Source organism: Chrysemys picta, chromosome 5 (genome assembly GCF_011386835.1).
Source record: "Chrysemys picta bellii isolate R12L10 chromosome 5, ASM1138683v2, whole genome shotgun sequence".
In the NCBI taxonomy this organism is placed as follows: Eukaryota; Metazoa; Chordata; order Testudines; family Emydidae; genus Chrysemys; species Chrysemys picta.
Genome location: NC_088795.1, coordinates 28874556 through 28892392, shown reverse-complemented (window position 1 = coordinate 28892392; position 17837 = coordinate 28874556). Strand labels below are relative to the sequence as shown.

At 41.5% G+C, this 17837-nt stretch overlaps 1 protein-coding gene and 1 long non-coding RNA gene across 2 annotated transcripts in view; both read right to left on the bottom strand.

Moving 5' to 3' along the window:
• The window catches only part of LOC135983898 (general transcription factor II-I repeat domain-containing protein 2A-like), a 984084-nt gene that overhangs the window by 867903 nt on the left and 98344 nt on the right, over positions 1-17837 (bottom strand). The gene's annotated exons all lie outside the window — the stretch shown is intronic.
• Positions 10485-16826, bottom strand: LOC135983907 (uncharacterized). Its single transcript, XR_010601731.1, has 2 exons — positions 11435-16826; positions 10485-10934 (listed from the first exon to the last, which is right to left on the bottom strand). It is a non-coding gene; the product is annotated as an uncharacterized LOC135983907 (long non-coding RNA).

Here is a 17837-nt window from a genome sequence, read left to right as displayed (position 1 = left end):
GCATTGAATCAGCACATTGCTTGGTTTTCCTACTCAGGCCCTCTCCACGACCATTGTTGCCTGTTTTTGAGGCTGTGTCTTGCTACAGTGCAATTCCCGTTAGACTTCCCACCTCAGGGAAGAGGGCATTACTCAGAGATGAGACCGATCCTGGAGTTACTCAGGAAGTTTAGCATATAGCTCCTATTAGCAGAAACAGAAATGTTTGTGAAATCACAACTATGTCGGTCAGTTCCCATTGGTTGAAGCAAAGAAGGAGCAAGTTGTCCTGTGTGTTCTAAAGGAAAGTGGACACATCCACGTGACTGTTCCTGATCCACTCTCTCCTCCAAGTGCTTCCAAATGGATTCCAAAATGGACCTGCTCCATGATTTTTCTGGGGACTGAGATGAGGCTGACCCATCTGTAGTTCTCAAGGTTCTCCTTCTTCCTTTTTTAAAAGATGGGCACTATATTTGCCTTTTTCCAATCGTCCGGGGCCTCCCCCTATTGCCACAAGTTTTCAAAGATAATGGCCAATGGTTCTGCAATCACATCAGCCAACTCCCTCAGCACCCTCATCCGGCCCCAGGGACTTGTGCATGTCCAGCTTTTCTAAATAGCCCTTAACCTGTTCTTTCACCACTAAGGGCTGCTCACCTCCTCCCCATACAGTTCTGCCCAGTGCAGCAGTCTGGGAGCTGACCTTGTCTGTGAAGACAGAGGTTAAAAAAAGCATTGAGTACTTCAGCTTTTTCCACATCAGCTGTGACTAAGATGCCTCCCCCATTCGGTAGGGGTCCCACACTTTCCCTGATCACCTTTGTGTTGTTCACATACCTGCAGAAACCCTTCTTGTTACCCTTCACATCCCCTGCTAGCTGCAACTCCAATTGTGCTTTGGCCTTCCTGATTACACTCCTGCATGCTTGAGCAATATTTGTATACTCTTCCCTAGTCATCTGTCCAAGTTTCCACTTCTTGTAAGCTTCCTTTTTGTGTTTAAGCTCACTGAAGATTTATCTGTTAAGCCAAGCTGGTCACCCGCCATATTTGTTATTCTTTTTGCACATGGTGATGGTTTGTTCCTGTGCCCTCAATAAGGCTTCTTTAAAATACAGCCAGCTCTCCTGGACTCCTTTCCCCTTCATATTAGCCTTCCAGGGGATCCTGCCCATCAGTTCACTGAGGGAGTCAGTCTGCTTTTCTGAAGTCCAGAGTCTGGATTCTGCTGCTCTCCTTCCTTCCTTTTGTCAGGATCCTGAAATCGACCTTCTCATGGTCACTGCTGCCCAGGTTGCCACCCACTTCTACTTCCCCTACCAATTCTTCCCTGTTTGTGAGCAGCAGGTCAAGAGGAGCACGGCCCCTAGTTGGTTTCCCCAGCAGTTGCACCAGGAAGTTGTCCCCAACACTCTCCAAAAACTTCCTGGATTGTCTGTGCACTGCTATATTGGCTTCTACGATGAGATAACTGGCTCTGTAGATATGGGGAAAGGGGTGGACAGGATATACCTTGACTTTAGCAAAGCTTTTGATATGATCTTCCACAGTAATCTTGCCAGCAAGTTAAAGAAGTATGGATTGGATGAATGGACTATAAGGTGGATAGAAAGCTGGCTAGATCTTCTGGCTCAACGGGTAGTGATCAATGGCTCCATGTCTAGTTGACCACTGGTATTAAGCGGCGTGCCCTACGGGTCAGTCCTGGGGTTAGTTTTGTTCAACATCTTCATTAATGATCTGGATGATGGGATGGATTGCACCCTCAGCAAGTCTGCGGTTGACACTAAGCTGGGGGGAGAGGTAGATACGCTGGAGAGCAGGGACAGAGTCCAGTGTGACCTACTCAAATTGGAGGATTGGGGTAAAATAAATCTGAGGTTCAACGAGGACAAGTGCAGAGTCCTGCACTTAGGATGGAAGAATCCCATGCACTGCTACAGACTGGGGGCTGACTGACTAAGCGGTAGTTCTGCAGAAAAGGACCTGGGGATTATAGTGGACGAGAAGCTGGATATGAGTCAACAGTGTACCCTTGTTGCCAAGAAGGCTAAGAGCATATTGGGCTGCATTAGTAGAAGCATTGCCAGCAGATTGAGGGAAGTGATTATTCTCCTTTATTCATCACTGGTAAGGCCAAATCTGGAGTACTGCATCCAGTTTTGGGTCCCCCACTACAGAAAGGATGTGAACAAATTGGAGCGAGTCCAGCAGAGGGCAACAAAAATGATTAGGGGGCTGGGGCACATGACTTATGAAGAGAGGCTGAGGGAACTAGGCTTATTTAGTCTGCAGAAGAGAAGAGTGAGGGGGGATTTGATAGCAGCCTTCAACTACCTGAAGGGGGTTCCAAAGAGGATGAAGCTAGGCTGTACTCAGTGGTGGCAGATGACAGAACAAGCAGCAATGGTCTCAAGTTGCAGTGGGGGAGGTTTAGGTTGGATATTAGGAAACACTATTTCACTCGGAGGGTAGTGAAGCACTGGAATGGGTTACCTAGGGAGGTGGTGGAATCTCCATCCTTATTGGTTTTTAAGGCCCAGCTTGACAAAGCCCTGGCTGGGATGATTTAATTGGGGTTGATCCTGCTTTGAGCAGGGGATTGGACTAAATGACCTCCTGAGGTCTCTTCCAACCCTAATCTTCTATGATCCTATGATTGTTATTAGTTTTGAGTAATGTTTGCCAGAAGAGGATAGTTTTTGTCCCCCCACCTTATTTTAATGTGACAATAGCTCTGCTTTGATAAGAATGTATCACTGCAAGCAGGGCAGGCCATTTGAAAAGCCCTGAAAATGCATTTGAGGATTGGCATATTGTCATCATGCTGTAACACTGAATCACTACACGAGGGCACAATGTGATATCACAATCTAGTGACATGAGGATCAAGTCTCAGATGGCAGTTATATAGGTGGAAACTGCACAGTAGACTTAATTCTGCAGCTATAGTCCCACTTCTTGGTAGTGCTAAGAGACCTTGTATAGTACCTTAGTCCTGGTGGGTGTAGCTTAGCAGTGTTTTGCTGGTGGTCAGGCCACAGGATGTTACAAATATCTGTGCGAGCTGTTGTGTGTCATAATCAGGAGAGTCAGGATGTATATGCAATGTAGGAACCTCAGCCAGCAAATATGAATAGACTAACAGCATAAGGGGAAAAACTGGGTACTTTGAGCCCGGTCACCACAGGATTTACTTTCAGCTAGTAAGCTTCGAAATCAGGAGAGTCCCTCAAATAGTTTGCAGCATCCTGGCAGGCATTAAAAGGACTGTATAATGTCAGCACCTTGCAGAAAAAACTTACAATGACTAGACCTATGGTCATTACCCATACTTGCTTTGTGAATATTTTGCAGCTAAACAAACATTTTCACAAAAACTTGGACCTTTGGTCAAATTTGTACTTAGGGTAGGGATAGCCCTGTGGATCTCAGACATCACTTCATTCTAACTGTAGGTAAATGTTTTTGGTTTTTTTTTAATGGTGACCACTGTATGAGCAACATAGATGAATTATAAGCTGATATTGCCAACTCTGAGTGAATCTCACCATAACTGGTGTTTTTCTTAAAGCCCCAGCACCTGGAATCTGTGACTAGATACAAATCTCAGCTTTCATATAAAAAATATATTTCAATCCTTCACAGTTGCAGAGAAAAGGATGAAAATTTGAACTCTCAAGGCTCAAACATCAGAGAACAACTAAAAGGACCCCCACTCTATTATTTTTAAAAAAATCTCATGATCTTTAGGGGCCAGACACATGATTTTTAAATGCTTGGCGTTGGCAGTACTGTTAACCATAAGGTCAAGACTGTAACATGTACCTAAGAGTGTCCACAATGCGTGATATGCTAACATGAAATTCTCTGTACCACACCACCCTCGTCTTTTAAATGTATGTGATCAAAGTGCTGCGCTTTGTGTGACTTAAAACTGCAGTTAGCTTTAGGACTGATAGATTCTTTAGGGAACCTCGACAATTCTGCCCTTTTCTTTCTACTCCCGAGTTTCTTAATTAGAGTTATTTCCAATGCTCTGACTTACTATGTAATAGATATTTACACAAAGTACCATAAAAGATGTATGTTATCCTTCCAGAAACACCTGTTTGAGCACCACATAATACCTTTATATATAGCCAGTCCAGCTAGCACATCAACATTAACAATGATGTACTTCCATGTGGAGGATACCAGGTTTTAGAGGGTATTTAATTTCAAGCTTCTCACTCTACCTACCCATGTTTTATGGGGGTGTCCTCACAGTTTCCAATTGAGGGGAATTATGATCGTGTACTGAACTTTTAACAGCTCGCTGGTTTTAACACTGCTCAGTCAATGTGAATCTTGCCAAGGGTTTCTCCATTCTTGTTGTTTGGAAACTGAAGTTCTCCTTTGCTTTTGGGAATTGCCAGATTGTCTATAAAGGAATATTATCTCCCATTTCTCCTGTTTACTCATAACAGAAAAAGTTGGACACACTTAGTCAGCAAAATATTTAGCAGAAAGTTAGGGGTCTGATTCTGCTTTCATATTGGTAAATCAGAACTAACTCCCTTGAAGTAAATGAGTTAGATCCTCCACTGCAGTAAATGGACATAGCCCCATCATGACTTCAATGAGATTTGTGGGTGCTCAGCATTTCAGTGTCTGGCCACTAGTATTTAGATGCCTAAATATGAATATGAATGATTTTAGGAATCCAGCTTTGAAAATTTTGTCCTATATTTTACATCAGAAAGTGAGCATGTTAACTTTTTTTAAATCCTACCTTCTCTTTCTCTGACTCATCAAAAAGTTAAAATGTTGAACTTCTGTACACATAATAAACAGCCTAGCTACATTTACACATAACAAACAACCTAGTTACATTTATAATAACCCGTCTGGTACACTGTTATGCTTTCTTGACACAAAACATTCTTTGTCTCATTTGTGTCATTCTACTTCCTTATGAAAGATTAGATAATCCATATTGTGATGAGTTAACATATCCAGCTGGCCAGTCAAGAAGTGGTTCGCCATACGACGTCAGCTGTTGTTAATATTCATGTCTGGGAGATTTTGCTAGGAGGGTGGTGAAGCACTAGAACAGCAGCAGACTTATATAGATGGAGAAAACTTCTAGCAAACATGACTGTGTTCTGCGAATAAATCCAATATCAAAATGGAATAATTTCCCATTCAAACAATACTAGCCCCTCCATATATATATATATATGGAGGGGCTAGTATTGTACATATATGTATGTATGTAAAGGGACAGATTGAAGACAACTTTAACTTTGTTGCCTGATTTTTTGTGTGCTTTGATTTGCAGTTTTAATGCTCTTTTAATGTTTGTAATGGAATAGTTACTCTAATACTTTGTGTCCCATAATACTAAGTTACAATATCTGGAAATAAAGCCTGTGCAAAATATGGTGAAAACTGGCTGCTCTGTGTATACAAATGCCTAAATTCTTTTTGAGCTATGTCATGATGGTACCGAATTTTTAGAGGTTCATTTATTAAGTCATTCCTGAGTGTAACAGCTTTGGAACAAAATCCTCTAAAAGACAGAATGTGAAAAACCTCCCCTATGCTAGTACCCAAAGAAGTCTCTGTGAAAGTCTAGTTTTTTATGTGCTGAGAGAACATTAATGTATTTGGGGTGGGAGGGCAGGGGGGTGGGGGAGGGAGCGACCATGTTTGTACATATGTTTGTCTTGTTTGGTTGGCTTTTGTGCCAGCTTCAGAGCCTCTGCTCTGGAGTAGAAAGCCTGCCTAACAGACTAAGGCAGCTGCTATGAAAGTTTTTGCACACTGCTCCTTCAGTTACCTCTGTTGTAACCTTGAATGACCACCCTTTCTAGGTAAAGGGAGAGAATTTAATCTTATAGTTGATAAGTCCCAGGTTTCTCCTACATGCAGACTACTTGTTATGTTAGCCTAGCTAAATGATAAGATCTGATATGGCTAAATCATCTAACTTGAGAAGCTGTTCGTTTATATTAGTGGCTGGAGTTACTTGATTCCCTGTCTGTTTCATCTGATTAATTGTCACTATTTTTAAAAAGCATTTGATAGGATATATTGTCTCCCTACCCTTATATGGTTATTTTATGAAAATAGGGACTGCTTTCAGGTTGTCTCCACTTTTATAATAATAATTTTTTATTCTCTTCTGATCTGTAATGAAAAAAAGATGTGACACCATTCTCCTCTGTCATATTCCCTTTGCATCTGCTCCTTAGACCATGCAGCCTAAACAAGAGGATATACTCAGGACCTGCTCTAGGTGCCAGCAAACCAAGCACGTGTTTGGGGCGGCACAATTCCAGGGGCGGCATTCCGGGAGGGTTTTTTGTTTCGTTTTTTTTTTTGCTTCGGCAGTTGCACTATCGGAGGGGTGTGTGTGGGTTTTTTGTTGTTGTTTTGGGTTTTTTTGCTTGGGGCGGCAAAAAACCTGGAGCTAGCCCTGGATATACTGTTAGCTACCTGCTACCTTGCCAATGTCCATATTCAGGGTGATCCAGCTCAGCACTGGAGAGTTCAGCCTTACGACTTAAGCTTCCCCTGCATGAAGCATCAAGCAGGTCTGAGATAAAAAGGATTGGGACCCCAGGCATCTTTATACAGTTCCAGGCCTCCTTTGACAGCTCAGGGTTATCAGGTGAACAATAGGCAATTATGGAGACTTTGAAGGAAGTCTATTTCCTAAGCATCACCGGTAATTAGCTATACAGATTAACATAAGGCACTTGCCCGTTTTCCACCATTCTCAGGTGATTTGCTATACATTTCAGAGAGAGATGAATACAGTGATATTACTATATTTACAGTTCATCTAAATGTTAATATTTCCTTTTGATCTCTGAATCAATAGCTATAGTGACAGACAGGAACTGTCTGTTTACATGGCTAACATCTGACAAGATACAAGTACACACATACAATTAGTATCACCTCCAATTCTCTAACAATACAGGTTTGCATTTCAAAGTTCTAGCCTATCTATCATGGAGTGGCCCTAATTACCATTCACACACTTTTCTAACATGTCTTTAATAGTTGGTTCTGGACATTTATCCTGCAGGATGCTTAACGCTTTCTGGCCAGGCTTCACAGGGATTTCCAGTCCTGCTGCAGTACTTCGTTTATCTCTGCAAAAGCGTAAAAAATTACTAAGGATCGGGTAGGGAATCCCTCTGAAACTTTTTTATTTTCTTTGTAAATAGAAAACAGGGCAGCTGTTTTATCAGTCACTTCCTCAGGAAGTTGATCACTATCCCTCCCCGAATAATGCTCTGGAAGTCAACATTCCTAAAACTTTGTGGTTGGTGAACTTCCAAAAGCTTGGGCAGACCAGCATCCAAATGGACAGATTCTTATGCAAAGCTTATTTTAAAGCTCTTGTATCTCAGAAGTTGGGCTGGAAGCTTTATAAAGACGGACCACCTGTTTTCTCTTTTCCACATACTTTCCACGTATATCTCCAATTTTGGCTGGCATCAGAAAATGCAGAGGATACAAAAATGAAAAATGATTTCAAAGGGAAATTGACCAAACTTTTTCTCCCCATTTCCCCACTGCCATTTCTAAACAAAGGATGGAAGGTCGGGAAAGAGGTTTGGGTGGATTCTTATTAGAAATGCTTCTCTAGCATGTCACAGTACAGAAGAAATTGTAACGACTATAAAAGGGATTCTTCATTGACACTGTCCTGTGCTTCTCTCTGGCCGCCAGTAAGCGTGTCTACACAGACCACAGAAGTGAGCCTCCTAGCCCGGGTTGACAGACTTGGGCTAGTGAGCTCACACTAGTGCTCTAAAAATAGCTCTGTAGAGGTTGCTTTGAAATTGCGGCTTAGGCTCTGAAGCGTAGGGAGGGGGATAGGTTTGCTTCCACAGCAGGAGCATTGGAACAATTTGTATAGTGGGGGTGCTGAGAGTCATCGAACCAAACTGTAAACCTTGTATATGATGGAAACTTCTTCAAGCCCAGGGATGAGACAGTACCCCTAGTTCCAGCACCTGTGTTCCACAGGGTGTATAGACATATCCAGAATGCGAACACAGCCTCCGTTGCCTAATGTCACCGCATAGGGGGTCTTCCTAATAAGTCAGGTCTCGAACTAAACAGCAATGGAAGAAAACAATTACAGTTCCCCAGTTTTTGAACTTGAGAGTTTAGATTGGCATGTGGGTGCAGGGGTATTCAGAATCAAGAGATTTGGTTCAGATCTATCTCTAGTTTTTATAACTGGATTTTTTTCATCTCTAATAAAATATTACTGTGTTAGCAGTTTTTCTTCTTCGTTCCAGTCTTACCTTGATGTATCAATAGGTAGTGGCAAGGCAAGTGCAATATGTGGAATACCACCAATTTGAGAAGGAAGGCCTTATTGAAACTACCTTGTTTTTCCTTTCCCAAGTTAGTGCAGCAATGAAGCTGACCACGCAGCCAATGAAGAGATGAAAGGGTGTCTTGGAATGGTACAGCCACCTTTCAAAGCTTTTTATTCCAAGCCCTATTCAGAGCCACAAACACTAGGTTCATTAGTCAAAGGCCTGATACTGCTGCTTGTGCTGAAATGTTAGATTTAAAAGGAGGTTGCATGGCATGCTGCCAGTGCCACAGCTCCAACTATATTTTTTGACCAACCACCTTAGACCTTCACTTGCCTGTTTAATTGGTGTGGGGAGGAAGGATTTTGGGGGAAAACACCAAGTACGAAAATCTGCATCTGAACAAGAGAAACGTTTATTGGTATCAAGAATGGGGTCAACGTAGGGCATATTTTTAAAATATATGTTTAAAGATGGCCCAAGCCTACTCCCAAGTGAAGGGGGGAAAACATTTCATAGAATTCAGTGGTGCAAGATAGGCCCGAAATTATTTAGGGGACAGAATGAAGAGATGCTAGTTGCAGCAATGGTTTCATACACTAGTCATTCATCTTTTGGGCCCTACATTCAAATCTGATTTTGGCCACGGACTAGATGACTATGCAGATTTTTGGCCTTTTGCATTTCCTGTCCTTAAAAAAGGTTAACTGTGCAGCTTGAAAGTTCTGTCTGTGCATAGCTTAGTGCATTATATAGACACTGTGTGTAAGACCTAATCTTAAAATGTGATGGTTGCTTTTATCTATACCGTAGGAAAAATTACCAGGCTTTGAAAATAAAGTTAAAAAAATAAGGATCCAGTTATGCAATGCCTTATTCACGTGAGTAGCCTTTACTTAGCGGAGTAGTTCCACTGATCACCATGGTACGATTTACAGGAGCAAGGACTTTGCATCAGAGTGAGGTGTGGCAGGATCAAGAACTAAATTTGAAATTTAAAAAGAATATGCAGTCTAATTTAAACAAATCCCCCCTCTCATATTACCCAGTTACCTTCTGCCAAGATATTATTTTTCAGCCTCATAAAAATGTCACATCATTAGAGATTTGGCATGATCTCCTTGTGAACCTGACCTTTACAACACATTTTACAACTAAGTTTAGAAATCTCACTCTTGCTTTTGTTTAAAGTTCTTTCTCAGGGATTTTTTATTTTGGGACAGTTCCCATCTCAGGCTGACTAAAGTAATTTGTTATCAGATAGCAGCTGATATGATTTATAATTGCTTATAATATATATACCCTCACTTTTAGGTATTGATTGTATCCCCCTAGTCCCAGGCAGGCAGATTGCATACTGTTCACAAGGGTTTTTATTGCACTACCCTATATATAGAAAGGTCCAGTCAGATAGAGGCTTTGCTTTGAGAGCTGTTTGATCCTCCTTTTCATCACCATGTGGTGAAAAGCACTTTGGCTGGCCCTCAGTGCAGGCCAAGGGAGAAATACCCACAAGACTTTTGCTGCACGAACTTCAGCTACTGTGACCAAACTTAGGCCCCTGTGACAGAAAGGTTTGCATAATAAACCGGGATTACTTTCCGTGTGATCTTTCAAATATACTCGTTGAACTTGGCAAACAAAATAACTTCAGGAAAAGGTTGGCTACTGTCCAGAGTGCAGCAATTTCATGTTTCAGTGTGACAGGCCAACACTATTAATCTATTGCTTAGATGCCCTAGGCACATTCACGCTTTCAGCCCTTAGAAACTGTTGGATGTAAACAAAGTGTTGCCTGCATTCAAAATCCTTTTGTACTGCAGTTGGTCACATACGATCTGTGTGTTCTTGTTCAACATAATACCTAATCTGGACACCTGCACTGTTATTTTTAAAGCAAGCAAACAGCAGTGACACAAGGCAAAAGCAATAGAAATCCCTAATTAGATTATAGTCAACCAGTAATTAGTAGAGCCATGCAAAACTTAACTGTTTACATTCACATGAATTTGTGGAAATACTTCCTTTGATTCAGTTTGGAGGGCTCAACACCTTGAATTTTGCTTTAAATTTGTGTTTGAATAAATACAAAAACTTACAGAAAAACTCTATCAAAACATCTGAGTGGTAAGGATGTTACGCTCATACAAAGCACACGGGATCTTTATAGAGGAAGGTAAATACACAGTGTTTATTGAGAATACCACAGTTAGCATATGCTTTTTAGACACACACACACACACACACAGAGTGAGTCCTGCAGTGATGTTTATAGTTACCAGTCCAGAGTCTGGATCAATCTAGTCGCCAGCCAGATTGGTCGCAGAGGGGAGCGGGGTTCTATCAGTCACGATCCGATGCTCCTGGAGTGTGGCAAGATGAACCCAAAGTCCTATGGCAAAGCACCCTGTTCTTATACGTTTTCTTCTCTGTTGAAACCTATGGATTTTGCTGTGTCGCTTTGTGACCGGTTACTTCTTAATTGGTGTAAACATTCCAATACACCTCCGAGAGGGTCATCCTGTCCTTTGTTCTGATTTAATCAATTGTCCGTAGGGGTGCCAGCCTTTACCTCAGGGTCGTCAATCTGCCCTTTATTATGGATGCGCGTTGATGATTCTTTGATGTTTAAAAAAAGAAGAACAGGAGGACTTGTGGCACCTTAGAGACTAACAAATTTATTAGAGCATAAGCTTTCGTGGACTACAGCCCACTTCTTCGGATGCATATAGAATGGAACATATATTGAGGAGATATATATACACACATACAGAGAGCATAAACAGGTGGGAGTTGTCTTACCACCTCTGAGAGGCCAATTAATTAAGAGAAAAAAAACTTTTGCAGTGATAATCAAGCTAGCCCAGTACAGACAGACAGTTAGATAACAAGTGTGAGAATACTTACAAGGGGAGATAGATTCAATGTTTGTAATGGCTCAACCATTCCCAGTCCTTATATATCTCCTCAATATATGTTCCATTCTATATGCATCCGAAGAAGTGGGCTGTAGTCCACGAAAGCTTATGCTCTAATAAATTTGTTAGTCTCTAAGGTGCCACAAGTCCTCCTGTTCTTCTTTTTGCGGATACAGACTAACACGGCTGCTACTCTGAAACCTTTGATGTTTAAGTTTCTTTACTCCTCCTTCCTTGACTCTGGCTATAACAATGGCCTTCACACCTTATCTTTTCCTGATGCATACATTCCTCATTCACACAAACAGATTGAGAATACAAACAGTAGTATTTTATATTGAGCAAAAGGGCATTGCAAATTAAACCTTGCTAAGTTTTACAATCAATAACCAAGACAATTTACATTGAGACCCAGGCCTGCAATGTTCCTCTAATCTACTTAACATAGACACAATAGAGAATCCTGTCTCTTACTTCCTAATTTGTAATACATATAGGAAACCATAGTAGCTTTATAACTTATTCTAAAACAAAAGGATGACCATAATTAGTCATAAGGATTGTTCTGGTCTGTTATTCCTTTCTGCTATTCAAAAAGGGTGGCTGACAAGATGAAATCAAATCATACATTAATTCTCATAGTACATTATAAAATCCAGCTCCTACAAGGCGAGACCATGCCAAATGGGTAGAGACAGATATGAACCAAAATCCCCATTCCAAACACCTCAATCTTTAGATCCAAACCCAGACTTTTCTAAACTTTCTAGTTTAAGCCCATTTCTAAAAATGAGTTTCACCTGATTTTAATAGGAAATCATAAATCAGCTCAGGTTTTCTCAGCCTGACTAACAATATGAAACCATGCAAGCAACATGGTTTCGTGTTTTGTTTCAAATGCTTTGCACAGCTCTAATGGCCAAACATATCTACAATCAGTTTTTAATCACACAGTAATGCAATATAAATAGCAGTCATGTCCAGGTAACCACATATCGCCCCATCTGGAAAACACACACACACATAAGTAACTTTACTTGTATCAACAGTCCCATTTTTGATGGGACAATCCTGTGAAAGCAGTTATGTTTAGAAATGTGTGTGTGTATAAATAAATTGTTGCCTGCATTCGCAATCCTTTTATACTGCACAGTCCGGTTCACATTCATTGTTGCTGATAAAGCACAGATAGTCACCTATTCTTTCATATCCGTGGCACAAAAGACCAGTTTAGCTTGCTATATGAAAAATTAAGTTCAGCCTAGGACAGCAGGTAATTAACTCTGAATTTATGTGAGCCACTGAGCATTGCATAAACGCATGGACAGATGTTGAGTATATCTGCAGATGAGCTGAAGCATGTCTAAGAAACCTGAGTACTTGTGGGTTTTTTTTTTTTTATATTAAACTTTGAAAGCATTTCAACAGCCAGCAAGGAAAATCTTGAAAAGTTGAAGGTTAACATTCATCACTTGGACCTGACAGGGTCTGCAGACCTTCTAAGATGACCAATGTGACTTGATTAAGGCAAAGGCCAAAGAGACATTAGAGTGTAATGCAACAGCCAGAACATGATCCTTTCTCATCCTGGAAGGAAATGTAGCCTTCCATTCTAAGGGCCAAGTTAGGCTTTTACATTCTTTAAGCTCAAACACTCAGGTTAGGGTCTTGAAATCCATCCAGCTCTACGGTTCCTTTTCCTGGAAGAGCGTCTCATTTGCCGGGGAAGGGAGGATTGAGAGGGCTGCCAGGATTAAAACCACAGAGGTTTTAAATTTGCAAGATGATTGATTAAACGAGGCCCCTAAATCTCTCAAGCAGACTTACAGGCTGAAAGGAAACAGGGGATCTCTCTCAGCTTGTTACCTTCTGAAGCAGATTGGGGAATGATGTCTAGAGGTGCTGACTTCAGTTAGAAGCTCAGCACTTCTGAAAATCAGACCTTATGTTACCAAAAGAGGGACACTGTCTTAAAGCAAACTAAAGTGACAGCTCTGAAAATCCAGAATTTCCAGTGAGAGTTTGCCCTTGTGCAGTGCGTGTGTTTTAATATAGGCCAATAGCACCCAGAGATTGAATCAGGTTCAGGGCTCCATTAAACGTGGCCAAAACAGAACTTGTAATCATCCCTCCTAAACCTTCTCTGCTTCTCCCTCTTCTGTCAATGGTCCTCCCTGTTGTTCAAACCCTCAATATGGGAGTTAACTTTGACTCCTTCTCCTTTGCTCCACAATCCAGGCTATCGCTAAATCTTGACTTACTTATTTTGGTTTTACACAATGAAAAGATGTCTATACAAAGCTCTGACACATAATTAATATTACAAAAAATAAAAATCCAAACAAGCACCCCCTATCAAGCCCAGCAGCATTCAAATGATAATTCAAAAGGAGCTCTGCTCCCAACACCTACAAAAAAAGAAAAAAGCTCCTTTGTACCCCTCTGTCACTATGGGAAGAGAACCATCAGCCCGTTCCAAACATCCTGTGAAAGACATGTCTTCTGCACCATGTTCAGAAGGTCACCAAATCCTGCTGCTGCTTCCGTCTCAACATCATCAAGATCCATCATTTCTTTTCATCCCCACAGCCAAATCTCTTATTTGAGCCTTCTTTGTATTCCACATTGATTACTGAAACAGCCTCCTTCCTGACCTTTTTAGTCACTTTCAGGGTCTCATGCCATGCGCTAATGTTCTGCTGCGGAGTTGGTTTTGCAAATGGTATAGAAAGGAGTGAGGAGTGTTTTAACAAATCAATCCACAACTTTACAAATAAACCTTCTTGAACAACTATGATCTCTAGCCATATAGATATCATAATATATCAAAATATCAGCATAAAAAGGGAAAGGAGTCCTTCTTTCTGAAAGGTCTGCTAGTCTATTTTTATTAGTGCAGAGCAATAGCCAACTATTTTATATAACTTCTCCCTGCCGTGACTCAAATAGCAGCATTTGGCTTGAGACCGGATAACGCGGGCTTGGTACGAGCTCTTAGGGTCTTTTATGTCTAGGTAACTGTGTCAAATCTAACCAAGGTCCCATTAGTTTTTGGATGGTTTTTGACATGGCGGGGAGGGGAGGATATGGCTGTTTTGGGCTGAGCGAGTTTTTCTGAGGGAAGTCATTTGATTTCTCTACGTTTTAATAGAACTTGGCAGCACCTGACCACTTTTGTTGATAGTTATATAAGATACTAAACTAGATTGAAACCACGGATTATTTTAATGTTTGTCCACATTATTGACACTAGTTGGGCCCCTCATTAGCAGATGCATCCAAGAGACCAAGAAATGAATGGGGCTGAAGACTGGACTACAAGAACAAGGCTGCGGCCTTTGCCAAGATGCCGTGGGATAAGCCTGTACTACTATTGTCTACTATGCGGCATCTGTTCTATAGGTAAGTTCAGTGTTCAGGGAGGGCCTGTCTGACACTTTTCATAAAATACTAAATTCTCTGATGATTTTAAAGGGGAAAATAGCAGTTGAAGCTAGTCTGCTAATATAGATACCAGAGAACTGATTTCGATGGTACCATGACTGGGCCCTAAATTCATAACGTATTCAAAATAAAGTACAAGAGTGGGGTAATATCAGACAGTTGACTGGTTTTTTTTGTGAACTATGTAAAATTACTTGTCTAAGGGTTGCAGAACACGGACCCTAAACATGTGGGCGATATGGAGTCATACTGGTAGTAGTAGTAGCTGAAAGCCCATGCTGTCTAACGGGTGTAATTGGTAAAGTCAAAATGTTCTGAGCTAAAGTTCTTAAAGGCTGAGAACTTAAAAACTTGGTGGTAACAGACAGCGAATCCCAGTGATGATTGAACCTGGTGATATTCTAAACAAAAAAGAGCTCTCCACCAGGCTTGTAGCAGTTTCCATCACTTCACACTGACTCAACAGCCATCCTAGGCCCATTGATAGTTCAGAATGACACTCGGGTGATAATCCTGGAATCTTATTATATACATTGTTGACTGTAGTAGGACTGGGCAGAAGCCTTAAATTACCTATTTACTCTCTTATCATTGTATACTGTAGATAGGATTAAAATTACTTAATTTCTCTATGGTGTATTAGTCTGCTGGGGATTTAAATGAATGAAGAATTGCCTTGGTTCTATTTCTACTCGTGTGTCCAAACATTCAGAATAAACATGTAAGAACATGAATTGGACCAGATGTTTTGCCTGTTATAAATAGAAATGTGCTGAGGAAGACGTGTCGGGGTATGGATTAGTTTCAGGCTAGAGTTTGGGTTCAGGTTCACCACTGCCAATATCTTTTGGCATGAAATGATGCGTGTTCTCCTCCCCCCACCCCCAACCCCCCAAAAAAGTCTCTAGAGCAACTGTTTTCATGAGACTTCTGGCATCTTGGACTGAAGGCTCAAGGGCACACATCTGAACCACAGTTGGAAAATAGGCCCCCTCCAGCTTTAGATATAACCTGTGACTTAAACAGTGGCAAAGCTTCCAATCTGAAGATTAAAATTCAACTCCCACCTCACCCCAAATGTTGGAAGAGATTGGATTTGAGGTTCTGGTTTTGGCCCATTGATAGTTCTTTCTGGTTTCAGGCCTTTTTCCATGGCTGCCCAGAGGCAGTGAACTGTTGTAATTCCCTGCATGGGGATGGGGCCAAAATTTGGTGAAACTGTGCACAGCATATGCCCTGTCTGTATGTGGCTTGGAGTACAGCTACATGAAACACTGTTGCATAAGTAAGGAGAGTTGAGGGTGGGCAATGATGGGCCAAGGGAAGAGCAGGGGCTGGTGGGTCCACTGCTGTGAAGAATTACTGCCATTGTCCCCCATTTTATGGAATACAACAGAGTCACTGGAGCTAGTGCAGGCTCTGATTTTCAGGAAGATTTATAAAGCCACTCCTTTGCATATGGGAAAAAGTCCTTGTGCCTGGCTCCGATGGAGATCATTAGTACACGAGCTGGCTGCTCATGCTGTGCTCTGATTCAGCCCTTAATGACCACTGTCAAACATAATGTGCCATTGCAGATATGTAGACTTCTAAGGACTGGAACTCACTAGCGCATCATCTTCCAGATACGGGAAAGCAGCTGCACAGTGTAAGCAAAATCAGTTCTTCTTGCAGTCTCTTTCCAACTGGTAGCTATGAAATATTAAATGTTGTTATAAAACTGTCAGCCTCATAAAGTTAACCACATTTTTTGACTAATCATTGCTGAACTTTTAAAGACTGTAGATGGGCTGTGCTAGTTTGACCTGGGAGAAAATTTAGGGGTGTTAGGGGTCAATCTGCAGTCATCAAAGAATTCCATCTGAGACACTTACTGCACTTTCCCAACTGAGCTGCAGTGTATCCTTCAAAGGGCAAGGTTCTCTTAGCTATGGGGATGGAGGAAGAACATTCCATTTTTCCTAGTTTATGCTCCTAGTAAAGCATGAAGGCCCATTAAGCTCCAAGCTAAAGCATGTGGAGTGAAAATTTTACTTTAAAACATCTACTGAATCCATTCTCTCTTTATTGATCCATAAGACTGGGTGCTATGGTGCATACCGGTCACGATAAAGACAAAGAAATTAAACTGAGTCCAGGGATCCATGTGCCATAGATCGCAGCCAGTTACACTCTTCTTCTCCGCTCCTTTCCTGTTCCCCTTTTTAAGGCCTAGATTGCAAGCTGCTCCACGTGGGCAGGCCTTTATGCCTGCCTGGAGCCCCACTGAAGTCAGCACAGCAGTACCTGTGCTGTGATTTGCGGCTGGCCCAAGGCAGCACTCTGTGATTCCTCTGAAATGGGAGGAATCACCATTGTGCAAAAAGAAAGCAATGCTGTCTCATGCAGCATTATTTTGTGAGTTTTACTAAGTCTCTGCAATTCTGTAGCGGTGCACACCAATTATTGCAGCTCTCCCTGACTCCTCTCCCATCACCTGGCCACAAAAGATTATTTTTTTCAGGAATGGGAATATTGGCTACACAATGGGGGAAATATCCTGAGTAGCTACTTTTCTTATGCTCAGGGCCCAGTAACTTTGCTCCCTTTCACACTGCACAGGTAGGGATAGGAGAGCACAGGGGCCCACAGTGCTTAAATTTTAAAACATTTCGATTAACTGAAACTCTAAATCCATAGAAACTAACAAATTCCAGTGAATACTGAAACTCTGCATCAACTCAATTGTGCCTAGTTATACTAGGGTTCTCCCAAATTCTAGTAAGTGACCACATCCATGAATTGCAACCATGGCCCTGATCCTGCATTGTGTAGCATGGGGGGAGACTTCTGCATGTGGAGCCTTGTTGATTCCAGTGGAGCTCTTTGTGGGCATGATACGCAATACACAATTAGAGCCTGTATATGCAACACACAGTTCTAGGAACAAGGACTATGTAGCATCAAACTCTCTTTCCAACAGAATGTGCTTCTGAGAATCAATTTCTGCTTGATTACACCAGTGTACATCCAGAATAATTTAATGAAAGCCACTTTATTTAAGGGTTTTTGGTTTCAACAGATTGCTGTTGCTCATATGGGGTTTCTAAACCTTTACCATTTTAGTTTAAACTGCAAAAATCTGATTCTGCCACTGCCTGGATGTCTTGTGAAGAAGCAA